The 14,287-nt window shown below is 41.9% G+C and overlaps 1 long non-coding RNA gene across 8 annotated transcripts; it reads right to left on the bottom strand.

The window, feature by feature from the left end:
* Positions 1-5,948: 5,948 nt before the first annotated feature.
* On the bottom strand, positions 5,949-11,802 carry LOC136514083 (uncharacterized). 8 transcript variants are annotated; one of them, XR_010773528.1, is made up of 10 exons: positions 11,134-11,802; positions 10,823-10,933; positions 10,559-10,703; positions 9,445-9,527; positions 8,611-8,690; positions 7,049-7,119; positions 6,851-6,963; positions 6,693-6,774; positions 6,447-6,488; positions 5,949-6,342 (listed from the first exon to the last, which is right to left on the bottom strand). It is a non-coding gene; the product is annotated as an uncharacterized lncRNA (long non-coding RNA). The 8 variants fall into 8 exon arrangements; XR_010773529.1 differs by having other exon boundaries at positions 8,611-8,711; positions 9,445-10,703; XR_010773526.1 differs by having other exon boundaries at positions 6,447-6,518; positions 6,693-6,777; positions 9,445-10,703.
* Between the last annotated feature and the right edge of the window lie 2,485 nt (positions 11,803-14,287).

Raw genomic sequence — 14,287 nt, 5'->3', positions numbered from 1 at the left:
TTGTAGGAGACATTCCTAACAATGTGGATGTGCCCCCTGTTCATACGCAAGTGCACTGTAGAGATGGATTCCATGGCTCCAATAGTTTTGAAATTATGAATGATTCAGAGCCATATGAGATAGCAAGGGCTCTTGATTCTGATGATGATCGTCCTGTTGGAGAGCTGACGGAGAGTGACGTTGAGATGTTGAGGCATATCTTTCCCAGCCGCTGTGATCCAAGAGTTCACGAGTTTAGCGATCTTGCTCATTGAGATCAAGCATGTGTAGAAGGATGTGATGATGAGTTGCTAGAAGCTCCTGAGGCTGGCCCTAACATGGTAATTGAGAAAGGGTAGGGTATTCAAGGACCTCCCTACATTGAAGAGGTAGTTGCAGGCATTTACAGTGATATGAAAGAGACCTTACAAGGTCTTCCATTCATATGCGGAGCGCCATTACACAGTTGTGTGCGACAAAGAACGCTACCCATGGAGGGTTTGTGCAAGGAAGCAAAAGGTCACCAGAAAGTGGAAGATCACAAAAGTTGTTGAGCCACACAATTGTGCTAACCATGTGCTCACACTAAAGCATCAGCAATTGACATCTACCCTCATTGCCAAGCGGTTGATGGGAATATTGTAGGGAGAACTCAACATGAAGGCTTGGAGAGCTAAGCAACGAGCATGGAAGATGATATATGGGGACTGGAAGGATAGGTATGAGCAGCTGCTAGTATTTTTCAATGCAATCAAAGCGGTGAATCCAGGCATGCATTATGAGTACATCCCAAAACCAAATGCATAGAAGGATGGGAAGTAGATATTCTTCTGTGCTTTTTGGTGCTTCCCTCAGTGTGTTGATGCCTTTAGGCACTGTTGTCCCATCTTCTCCAATGATGGTACGTTCTTGATTGGCAAATACCAGGGCACACTTCTTATAGCCATATCCTATAACATGAACAACAAGTTGGTTCCTTTGGCATGTGCTTTGGTTGAGAAGGAGAACAATGACAGTTGGGGATGGTTCTTGAGGCTAGTCTGGATATATGTGGTTGGGCCTAGCAAGGAGGTTGGCGTCATATCTGATAGGCACTAGGGCATACTTAATGTCGTGCGAGAGCAGATAGAGGGGTATGCACCTTTGTACCATGGTTGGTGTACTCGGCACCTTGTAGAGAATCTACTCCCGAAGGATGGTGTGAAGGATAACTTTGATTTGTTCCAGGAGGCTGCTCAACAGCTTCAGGACAGGTACTTTTAGAAAAAAGTTGGAGCAGGTCAGAACCGCATCAAATGTAGAAGGTAGACAATGGCTCATAGGTTTGATGAGGGATTTGGAGAAATGGACAAGAGCTCACGACACCGGTAGATGGAGGTACAAGTTTCAGTGCAGCAACATGGTGGAGTCATTCAATAAGTTGTTGTTAGGGATACATGGTATGCCCGTGAATGCAATCGTTCAATTCACCTTCTACAAGCTTGTTGCATGGTTCAACGATAGACACGCCCATGCAATAAAGTTGCGGAGTGATGGAAAGGTATGGGCTCCAAAACTAAAGGCACACCTAGAAAAGGCAAATAAAAGGGCTGGCACACATGAGGTTACATGTTTTGACCATGCCATAGGGACTTACCAGGTCGAGCATTGGGGTGGTACAATGTCCGATGGTGAGGTCCGAGAGTCGAGGATGCATGTGGTAGTCCTCCAAGATTTCACATGCACTTGTGGTAAACCAAGGCAGTACCACTTTCTATGTTCTCATTTGGTGGCAGCAGCTAGGCATCGCAACTATAATATCAAGAGTAGGATACCTCACGAGTTCAGTGTCGACACGCTTGTGCACACATGGAGCCCCCGCTTCGTGCCTTTCCGAGACCCTAGAGAGTGGCCTCCATATGAGGGGCCAAAGTACATTGCGGATCTAGCTTACCATTGGAATAAGCATGGATCTAGGAAGAGGACGAGTCATAGGATGATTATGGATCAAATACCTGGAAGAACGAGGTGTGGGAGAGGAACCCCATTTCTTATTGACCTCAAGCAGTACGAGTGTGGCAAGTGCGGTAGACTGGGCCACATTTCACGTAGTTGCCATTGGCAGATTAGTGAGGTGTGACTATTGGTTATTTTCATTATTTCATATTTATCGTATTCATTCCATTAATTATATATGTCTCAATTTATGCTTCTAATTGTGTCAATTACTTGTACATTTCTAAGTTTATGTTTCGTTGTATATTGAATTTCTATTTCATTGACTTTTTTGTAGGATGGCGCAATTCCACCTTCTCGACCAAGCATACGAGGAGACCCACCGAGGACGTCTCATAGCGGAGGGGCAGGTAATAATCTATACGTCTTGTTCAAATTTTTGTAAGCGTACATATGTTTGTGAAGTAACGGGAGACTATGTTTTATTCCATGCAGGACCTTCCGCTCCTTTGTCCTAGAACTCACGATGGCTTCTTGGACATGCAGTATGACGATAGGTACACTCCTTTCCTGCAAAGAGTTGGCCTAGATGTCATCTCTTTTTAGGTTCATCGTGGGTTGCCCACGTTCAACTTAGCAGCCTTAACTACGTTGGTTGACAGGTATTATCTTCAACCATTGCCTCCATTCGTACGCATTTGTTCATACGCTTGCCTTTCTGATATGTATTCTTGCTTTGTCTAAAATGTAGGTGGTGGCCGGACACTCACAGCTTTTACTTGCCTTTCAGAGATATGACAGTCACGATCTAGGACTGTCAGAAGATGCTAGGTCTGAGGATTCACGACAACGCAGTGATTGGGCCATGACTAGGTGTGAGGTTGGTGACCAAGGGGCTCGTAGTTCTAGAGTTCTAATCTCTTAGCTCCAGCAAAAGTTCGCATAGTGCCCTGAGGAGGCAGACAATGAGACAGTTGGGTACTACTGTAGGTCATGAATCCTACACCTGTTTGCCTATGTTCTCTTCCCCAACGTAATGGGGGACATTGCATCATGGATGTGGGTCCACTGCCTCACTGACTGGGACCAGGCGGGTCAGTATAGCTGGGGCTCTATAGTGTTGGCTTTTCTTTACCGGTAGATTTGCAAGGCATGTCGTTGGACTTTGTCCTCAGCCTCACTTGGTGGATGCGTGTACCTACTCCAGTTGTGGATGTTGGCTCATCTACCAGTTGGCTGTCCCGAGGTTCTGGCTCGTGACTGGTTCCTAGGTCAGTCTTCACGTCAGTAGCCGACGTGGGCGTACATTTGGGACCAGGTTAGAGTTCCGCATGCGAGGTTAGAGCAGGCGTACATTGAGTTCATGAACGAGCTAGACACTCACAGCCTCTAGTGTAAGTAAATTTATTTCTTATGCTGGTTTAAAATGGTTTAGTATAGCATCTAACATCTTGGTTCGACATGTTGCAGGTGTCATGGGAGCTGTATGATGGAGAGAGGACACTTCCTTTTCAGTTAAGCAACATGTGTAGGTGCGACTATGACTTTTACAGAATGAGGTGCCCTCTAATCTGCTTCTATGCTGTCGAGCTCCACCTGTCAGATAGAGTTGCACGCCAATTTGGAGTGAGACAGCTTTGGCCAATGGCTTCATTCTCGATTGGCGTTGACTTACACAAGTAAGTGTTCTGCTATTTTAATTGTCCCATTATAGTCCATTTCTATTAGTTCCTATATAAGATGAAGTAATGATGACGTACGTGCACTTTTAATATGGTCACATGTATATGGATTGAGATGAATGTGCTTGTATGGAATGCATATATTTGTGTCATATTTTTGTTTGGTTTGCATAAAAAACATAGGAAACTCTGCCAAAATTTTCTGCACAAATTTGTATTACTTTATATAAAAACTTCACTAACGATGGCGTACATGACGTGCAGGTTGGATCGTTAGAAGAACAGGAAGATTTTTTTATTGGGAGAAGCACCACCACTACTACATTGAACAGTGGGAGCTGTTGGACGCCAACGTGGACGAGAACGATGAGCCGCACACAAACCGTGAGTACAGGCGCTACCAAGCTTGGTACCAAGGTGCGACACATTGCAAGCTGAGGCTATAATGGACAGAAGATGACTACGCCGACATCAAGTCCTCTAACGACGAAGACACGGCGTATGACCAAACTACTAGTGCGGGAAGGCAGGTGGAGGTAGGAACAATCTTGGACAGAGTGATAAGTCAATTGCCTTATTTTTCTATGTTCAGTTGCATATCAATACAATCTTACTGAGAATTTTGTTGCAGGACAACACCCTCAAATGCTCAGTTGAAGACATTGAGCGCTTTCGTCCGAGAGTCAGGGACGATGACACGCGTAGCTTCCTAGACGTAAGATTCTAAAAATTCTTTCAAATATAATATTAATACGGTTAAATTCTTTCAGTTAAATTATTTCACGTATAATATTAATACGTTAAATTCTTTCGGTTAACTTGCAGGTCAGAAGGTTGGAATATAATCTTGCAAATGCCTAATTCTCCAACATTACCAAAATAGCTTTTTTTAGAACGATTCTTTTTTACAATAAAATCAAATTGGGCTCAGTAATTTCCTAATCAAATGGTCATGTTTATGTTGCTCACGCATTAGCTCACGTGGTCATGTTTATGGATCCGTGAACTTGAGTTAGTATACTTATGTGAAATCGGATTGATCCAAAGAAGTTTTGTATTTACATTCATCTTATTTAAGTTTGATCTCAAATGTATCAATGAAGCAACAAAGTGGTATGGAAATCTTATTCATATATACTTGATCGTAGATACATTCATGTATTAAATAGGTTGTAGATAATTAAGGCCTTATTTGGAAGGGCTCCTTCGGTGGAAGAGCAGGCATTGTTACAGAGGAGCCAAAATGGCTACGGCTCCTACCTTTTCAATAAAAAAACAGCTCCTTCTACTAAATCGTTTGCTAGGGCTCCTCCGAAGGAGAAGGAGACGGAGCCGGCCAGAGACAAAGAGGAGCCCCACCAAACGGGACCTAAATAGACGCTCTACTATATAAAATGTTTTTGTTTAGCTGTATATATGTGGTGTGATAATAACTTGCATACAACAACCCATGTATTAGTTGTACATGCCCTAAGCAAGTTAGAATAGACATACTTAGGATCTAATAAAAAAAATATGATAACTTCCATATTTACACCATTCACTATACACTACTACACAAATGATTTTAGAAGACAGTGCCTAAATATTAATGGAGGTGGGCACAAAATTCAACCGCCTCCTAAACTACCGTGCTATTAATGGAGGCAGACATTTTTATTTACCAAGATGGTCACATTTGTTTGCCTCATAAAATCGATTTACGGAGGCGGTCAAAAAAAATAACCGCCTCCTAAAATCGATTTATGGAGGCGGGCTTCTTAAGACAGCCGCCTCCAAAAATCCTTTATTTATGGAGGCGGCGCGGAGCATTCGATCCGCCCCTCCGGCGATGTAGCGCGGACACCCTCCCTCGCTCAGCGCGGCGGGCTCGCGCTCAGGGCCGGATCCGGCTCGGTGGCGTCACGCGAGGCTTCGGCGGCGGCGGCACGGCGTGCTCGCGCTCAGGACCTATGGATCCGAAGCATGGCGAGCAGCGGCGACACATGCTCGAATCCAGCGGGTGGCGGTGGCAACGCACGCGCGGATGGGCTCGGCGGGCTCGTCGATGGGCTCAATAGGCCTCACCGATGGGCTTGCTAGATTTTTTATTTATATTTTTTTATTGTTTAACCGAGGCGGGCATATCAACTGCCTTGATAGTTCACGTGATTTACCGAGGCCTTTAAATGGAGGCGGTTGCGTTGCCCGCCTCTATTAATTTAAAATGCCCGCCTCCAATAAGATTTGTGTAGTAGTAATAACATCTATTCATCTCCCACCACAAACCGTAAAATATCAAACTTTTAGGTCAACTTGAGCGCACTTTGTACACTTGCGTTACTCAGATTACTAAGATGTATAAATGACTAGTGGAATGCGCACGCCCTTGCGCGCGTCGGATAAGTGTATGTGCTATAAATAGAAAACATGTCTCGGCAATGTTTACAACTGTCTTATTTTTTCTCCATACAACCTCGAAGACAACATCAATCATCAGATCGATATTTCACAATTCATTAAGGCCCAACTACAGCTTCGGAAGCAAGCAAAGTAAATGTGGTCATTATGTGAACCTAAGTTAACAAATGCAGGTGTCTCTAACTAATTTCAAAGCTACACATTCATGTACAATTATCATGTGCTAGATTCATGATCCAAAGAGTCCTTAGAGTTTAATCCCATACAAATCCAGACCAACGAAACGGATTGTAGATCTTGGCGTTTGGTTGTTTGTATGCACTGTTTACTGTAAGGAGCACATATTCTGGTAGGAAACAAAAGCAGAGAATGAGGGTTCAGAGGACCAAATGAAGTGGAATGCTGAAGAGACAGGCACACGCCTTCTGTTTGTGTGCAAGAGAAACATACCTAGTGAAGTGGAACAGATGAAGGCTGGAGCCACACAAGCGCCTAGGATGTGGAAACAAAATGTCAATCAATCTGAAATCAACAGGTAAAATGGTTGCTGAAACATTAAGTTTGGATGTATCTACTGTTAAAAAAATACTTGTTTAAAAAGCACTCCAAATTATAGCAGGAAAAGTCATAGTTTTGCAGATAAATGTAGAGCATGATGACGGTTAGCCGTGTCAGTTTATGGCATGGTGAATGTACCTGTCATCCACGGTAGATGACCCAATTCATGTTGCTTGCATCACGGTAACATCTCCAAGTCAAAGCTTGCTGCATCGAGCGTCTGCTGCGAAAGCAGATTCGGCTGTAGATTCGCTTTGCTTAAATGGATGATAAAGCTTTGGTGGTATATATGTTACCTTGAAAATGGTGACATATAAGTTAAATGGTACCACAATTTCTTTTGCAATTTCATCTGGGTGCATGCTGTCTGCGTTTAGTCTTCCAATGATTGTGTATTGTTGATGTGTATCTGAAATTGGTTAATGGCGATGGTAATTCATGATGTACCCCTTGTATTGGGTACAGATAATTGACATACGATGGTGACGTAGTACCTTTGCTGTTTTGTGGTGCTTCCACAGAGGACCGATGGATGTATGGTTCTTTGAACAGGTGTGGCTGAAGCCTGTAATATGCATTAGATATTATATGAATATGTCAATAGATGACATGTCAGTAAAAAAAGATCATATTTTTGGGGGGTACAATGCTAATGGTTCACCTGTCTGGCAGCAAGACACTATTGTGTTTCAACCTATGTTCTGGAACTATAGTAATTAGGTGTGTTATTAGCAAGAAGGGAAGCCTTTTCTTTAAGGAAAGGGAAATACTATATCTTAACTGTAGAAGTATGTGGCCACCTCAAACTATGCATGAAGATATGATCGGAGATACATGCAGTAGATGATGCATTTGTCTCAGTACTGTCAAGAGTGATTTGCTTGAATACAGTACTGAGACATGGATTCATTCTATGATAAGACAAAATAATTTTGATTGACCTCATTTGCTATCTTATTTAGCGAAGCGGAAATTTCCTCAGAAAATAAAAATAGCTGATGGGAGCATTTGCTTTAATTTCTAGCAGGTTATGCACTATGTAAAAAGAAAGTCAAATTTTGAACGTCTAAGGTTTAAATGAACCAGAAGTGTTCATTAAGCACATCGGTGACTTGGATTTCGAAAGGCATTAATATTAGTTGAAACTAATTAGAGTACCAGAACTGTCATTTGTCCAGTGCACGTAGCTCCCGCCTGCGCACGGTCAGGGGAAGGGTCCGACCACTTGGGTCTTTTGTACGTAGCCTTTCCATGCATTTCTGCAAGAGGCTGTTTCCAGGACTTGAACCCGTGACCTGATGGTCACAAGGCAGCAGCTTTACCACTGCGCCAAGGCTCCCCTTCTAAGACAAGCTAACATTCACAAATCATATTCCATTCATCATATATCAGCAGTTGCTTTGTGATATCGGATTATGGTTGTTCACTTCTTTTCCCATTTTTCAGATCAACCTAATCCTACAATATATGAATAAGTGAGAAGCTTTAAAGCTAATAAGAGTGCAAAAAATCTGTGTGAAGTTACTGACGAAAGTATGTATCATACATTATTCTACCTTTTTTGGCGGCCGGTGCAAGTGCAAGCAGAAAGATAGTAAGCTAAGTAGATTTGTATGAACTGCCTGATTTGCTTTGTTAGTGTTTTTTGCTAGGCAATGAAAGATACAAAAGTACAGGTACGACAAAATTCTCAGGGAGCAAGGCTGGTGAGATGTGAGATGGTGATTTTCATGTATGTACTACAGATAATTCACTCTTGCTAATTCTATATAATTCACTTCAGAGCACAACATCACACTAGGATATAATGTAATTAGCTCCTCATTTGTGATGATGTTGTAAAGTCCGAACATGTTCCTACAGGTAAATTGCATTCGATAGAGATGTTGACAAAATAAAGAACAAATAAGCAGGAAACACTGGACCAAATATAAAGATTTCAGGTTCTTTTTAAAACTTTATGAAAAAGTAAAAGCATCAACTTGCAGGTTCGGGAAAACACTGGATAGATATAATAACGGCATTAGTAAAAAAAAACAGCTGCATGGTAGGTTACCTGGGAAGGCCCTGTAATTGCTGATTGAGAAGGCGAAAATCCGTGACTTAATCTGATTGTGTTGCTACCAAGCCTATGACCTGTAACAAAGAAAAGGCAATCTTCGCCGGTATCATCCTTTGCAGTAAAAAGAGCATGCAAATCTGGCCGAAAAAGTTTTGTTATCTTGGCTCCAAAATTATCAATATTCACTTTCTGAGGAAATTTTTGTGCATTGTGAATCTGTAAAGACTATGTCTGCTGATGCTCTGAATAGCTTAATAAGTGATGAGCATACCAGGTAAGATCCTCAAATACAAGATTGTTAATGCGGTGCGACGACTATCTATCAATAAATATAATACGAATAGAGCTATATGGGTAAAAGATTTTAGAGAAAAAATCAAAATAAGGACCTAGATGTCAGTTTTGTTTCTGCCAAAATTGATTGGCAGTTGGCAACCTGAGATATTGCAACTTCATAGCTAAAAATCAAAGCATCAATGAACACGTCTGTGAAAAAGAAGGCAGTTTATTGTCCCACACATATATTACGTCCCCTCATCCTACAATGAACAAACAGGTATGGAAAAGGAATAAATTCCGGTATTTGCAAATAAGGCTGGAAATGGAATCGTTCAAAAGGACTCTTTTTATTTGTCGAAGTCAGCATATAGGCACATTAATATAAAAATAGGGAACCCAAGCTCGTGAATGCACCCCCAAATTCCATTCGGTTAAGCTTGATTTTTTTTTGGAGATTTTTTATATAAACCTGAAATCGTTTGTATGTAAAAAAAAGGAACTCAGAGGTTGTCTGACAAGCTGCACGAATCACACATAAATCATAATTACCAGCTGCTATGAAAGTTGGCTTTGATGAGCTGTAGAGGATAACCAGCAAGCAGCTTCAGGCTTTCACCGACAGCCATGGTGGTCTTCTCCTCCAACCCCAAGATTAGAAGGTCAAATGACATCATAGGAATCATTTTGATAATAATATGTTTACCATACGGGAAATGTAGAACATAGGCAATGATAAAAAAAAGGGAACCCAAGCTGCAGGCTGCAACCCTAAATTCCATTCCAACTGTTGTGCCCCAAAAAAATAATGAGGAAGCAAAGTCTAGCATCTTAAAGAAAAATGGAGAGGAAAGGAAACTGAAGAATTCATTTTTTTTTTGTCTGGCATGGATCGAGCCATGCCTATGCCTATGCCTGTAGCTCTTGGTGGCAGCAATACAACCCAAAATCCGTTATTTGTTATGTGGCATGGATCGAGTCATTGTAAAACCTCATGGTGTTTTTATTCCATCCCACAAAATCTCCAAGTGTATGGCATAAATGCATAAACTGCATTTTGCATGTAGAACACCAAAAAAACAAAAATAAATAGAGGGTGACAACAGGAATCTTTCAGATATACAAAAGTATTGGGTCTAATGTCATGTAGAATCGCTAAGGCAGCTATAAAGGAGTGACAATAGGATTGAATATAAGACAATCCAATTAGAGATTATTCTGTGAAAGCTGTGGAGGCCAAAAGCTAATAGGAATCTATAAAAGAACAGTAGGCAGTATAACAACTTCATTTTTTTCACCCTGGACAGAGGAAACTACTGCTACTCTACTCACTATGATGCAGTTCCTGTTCTGGACATTGGTACAAAAAACACACTTCTAAACCTCTTTTTTTTTACTGCCTGCTTCGTCCTGAACCGTTAGACATGTTTGTACATAACCTTTTTTTGAGGTAAAAATCAATGTTTTGAGTTAGCATGCCCAAAAGAAAGAACTATTGCTTGTTACTGAGATCTATTTCAGACTAATAAACATGGGAAGCCTAGCTAAACCTCCAGATGGCATGAAAAGCAGTGGACATGGGCACAAAAAGCACTAGACATCTCCATTCCAATAAACTAATAACAACTACTTGTAAGAGGCTGCAGATGTGAACCATAGGCCGTACCTTATATTATTCAGTTATGGTTAAACTACCACGGAAAATAGTTCAACTGGACGTTTGAACCTCCGGAAATAACAGAATAAATATTCGGCCGTATTTGCCATTTTATCATCACATGCGCCAACAACTATTCTGTTGTCTTTGCTTCCTGCAGGCAAAAGAAAAATCTTAACACAGGTAAATAGGATGTGACTAAAAATGGCTCGATCTATTTAGGAAGTCAATATGTTCGGATAGGCAAGTTTGCCAGGAGACAACGCTGCTTACAAACAACTACGAAGAATAGGAAGCACTGGTGACATCTCACATGGGCATTATATCAAACACATGGTATGCAGCTCGCAACACATAACTTGATCAGCAACCGATCAAGGAAATCTGCAACAAGAAGCCAATGTCTAAACGTAGCAATCTAACAGGCAAATGCAGAAGCCACAAATCTAACTCAAATTGAAAAAAAAGGCAACGCAAAAAGAGAAAGAGGAGGGGCAACATCTCAAGGGTGGAACCACATCCTCCTGCCGCCACCAACCTAGCACCGCACCAGGACCTTGCAACGCAGAAGAGGAGGAAATTACCTGGCTTTGTGCCGCCGCCGAGCCGCCGGATCTACGCCGCGACGCAGCCGGGGTTGTGGAGCAGAGGCAGTTAGGGTTTCGTGAAGCACACAAGCACAAGCGGATCAGCGGAAGGAGGCAGCACCGGGGTGCACCAGCGCCGGCGTCCACCGGCGGGGCCCGGTGGTGTCGCCGAGGAGGGGGCGCTTGCACCCGCGGCCCGGGGTCGGCACCCACCGCACCGGCGCAGGACCCGGCGGGGGTCGCCGTCGCCCCCGCCCGTGCGGCGTGAGGGGGGCGTGGAGGAGGAGGAGGAAGGCGGCCGATGCCGCGCAAGGGCCAGCCACTGCCGAGGACCGCTCGCGCCGTCGTCGTAGGCACGTCGGGAGAGAGCGAGAGAGAAGAGGACGAGCGAGCGAGAGCGAGAGCGAGCGGCGGAGAGATAGAGGAAGAGAGAGGATGAAGGCAGGAAGGGAATCAGAAGCCAATGTATATATCTGGTGGGCTGGCTCCGAAGGAGAAGCTGTAAAACAGCAAGGGAAGCACTGAAAAAACACAAAGCAGGCCCAGAATCCGCTCCCGGCGAAATCCGATCCAGGCAACTATGGCCATCCGATGGAAGATCCGACGACCAAAAATATTCAGGGCGACGTGGACGGTGTTTCCTTCGGGAAACCACCTCCGGCTTGTTTGGGTTAATTATATCGCGTGTACTGGCCTTCGAGTTGGAAATGAAGAATAATTTCAAATCTATTTATTTTTTCTAAGTTAAGACCTAGCTATTGTATAGTTCCAAACTTCCTTTGGACGACCACATCTAGTCGATGGCTTGTCTCTCGAGTTGTTGAAGTATCACATTGGTTTGGACCTTCCGTTCCTCAGGTCCAGCCCATCCTGTCCCAGTTGGGCTATTCTCCTTGTGGTGAGGGGTACTCAGGGCCCAGTATAACGAAAATGTTAATCAAAGAATAGTTAAGAAAAATACAATCGCTCGGGTTAATCAAAGATTTATTTGAATAGACTAGATTCAACAAAGAAGCATAGTAATAGCAATAACTTGGATACTAGGTATGGTGCTTCTACCATACCACGAGATTGGGATTGTAATTTTGGAGGATATATGCATGTAAATAAACATTCAATGGTTAGGATCGACTTGTTTAATTTGGATCCACTAGTGCTAACAGTTAAGCTAGTTAATACTCCCTCGATCCCGGAAAGGATGCAATTTCTATGGTTTGATCTAAGCAAAACTTTAACTTTTGACTAAGTTTATAGAAAATAGTATTCACATTTTTTACTTTAAATAAGTATAGTATGAAAATATATTCCATGATAAATATAATGATACATATTTAATCTATTAAATATTATTGTCTTTTTATATAAATTTAGTCAAACTTAAGAGGGTTTGATTGAACATTATTCTAGAGTTGCACCATTTCTAGTAGGGCGGATGTGTAGTAGTTACTAATTATTAGCTGGGGTTATCTAGATCCATGTACTATAAATTGGTGCCGTTCGCTGGTCTGGAAGTTTCAGACCAGCCGGCTGCTCCCCCTCACATTTTACTGTTCACCAAACCAGCCAAACAGCGTTTCTCTCTCACACAACCAGCCAGTTTCAGTCAAGTTTCAGACCAGCGAACGGAGCCAATATGTTGCTAATTGGTGATTGAAAACTATTAGCATCTCTCAGCAGACCTCCACTAGCTAATGAACTAGCAGGACCTTAGCTAATACTCCTAGTTAATACTAGATCTATTAACAGACCTATGGATCCACTGGGTACACTAGCCAAATTTAATTTAGGTGGTACCTATTATTACTAATGGTTCCAAAGTCTAAACAGTGACCTTATTGAGTAGAGAGCGTCATCACTGGATCATGACCTTGGTTGCTATTTTTTTCATCATGCATAGAAGGGGACAACTACTACACAAACAAAAGATGAAACAAAGAACGAATTTACATTGAAAGTTTTCGTGCATATATAGAGAGCAGGCTTTTCAAAACAAAGCAAAAATATTACTAATAAAATAATTTCATGAACAAATGAAGTGTTATGTTGGAGTCTTCCATAGGTTCAAGATCAAAATAAAATATGAGCGAGGTATGCAAACACATATCTTTAATGTCACAAGTTCAAGCATTATCAATAAAAGTCCAAAGATATATTCATATCTCGCCTAAAAAGAAATTCTCATGTAATTCATATGTTTTAAATAGCCAATACAAGGAGTTAGTTTGATTTCCCTATGTTGGGCCATCAAATTCAACAGAACTACCTCTAAAAAAATCAACAGGACTATCATAGGGACAGATATATTATTATTCAGATTTGTATGCAACAGGTTTGGAGAGCAAATGAAATGGGGAGAAACTAGGAATTACGTACAAAGAAGCAAAGTTGACAAAATTTACCATAAAAGGAAACGAGGATCCAAATACCTAATATGAATATGGATTGAAATATAATCAATTAGCCGGGAAGTTATTTGTCTTGCCAAACAAAACGTTTCTTAATAGGAGTAAATCACATGTGCAAAAACCAAGTTACACTGATATATCCATTTCCGGATAAAGTGCATGGTATGTGCAGATGATGGGTATGTATATATGGATCCATGAAACCATGACTTGCATGCAGTCATATATCATAAGTTCTTAAATGTAGAAATAGGAACAGCAGCAAAATCAGGACTAGGAGCCAGCTGAGGCCTCCATTTATCTGTACTAAAATTCAACATTTGAAAGGGGAAAACAGAGCATGAAAGGGAAAATTTTGTTGCATCTCTGTTTTTTATATATGCCATCATTAAATAGACTGCAACCATGCATGGAGGATCCATGCAAGAAATGGATCCGATGTGATCCAAATTGAATCTTTAAATCAACAGAGAACCCTAAATCCCTCCCAGTAATACCACCTCACGTTACTATACCTCAATCACACTCTCAGGGGAAAAAGAAGAAGAATGAGATAAAAAAATCTAAAGATAATTTATAGTACAAAGGAATCAGAAACCCTAGCTAGTAAGCCTATCTACCTTGCTTGCTTGCTTACTCCGAAACACATGCATGCAGATGCAGGAGCATGAGCTGCCGTCACTCCGAAACTTGAAACCGACCAAGCAAGGTGCTGGCTTGCATGAAGCATCGTGCTGATCTGATCA

Source organism: Miscanthus floridulus, chromosome 16, assembly GCF_019320115.1.
Source record: "Miscanthus floridulus cultivar M001 chromosome 16, ASM1932011v1, whole genome shotgun sequence".
Lineage (NCBI taxonomy): Eukaryota > Viridiplantae > Streptophyta > Magnoliopsida > Poales > Poaceae > Miscanthus > Miscanthus floridulus.
This window is presented reverse-complemented; position numbering and strand designations above follow the sequence as displayed.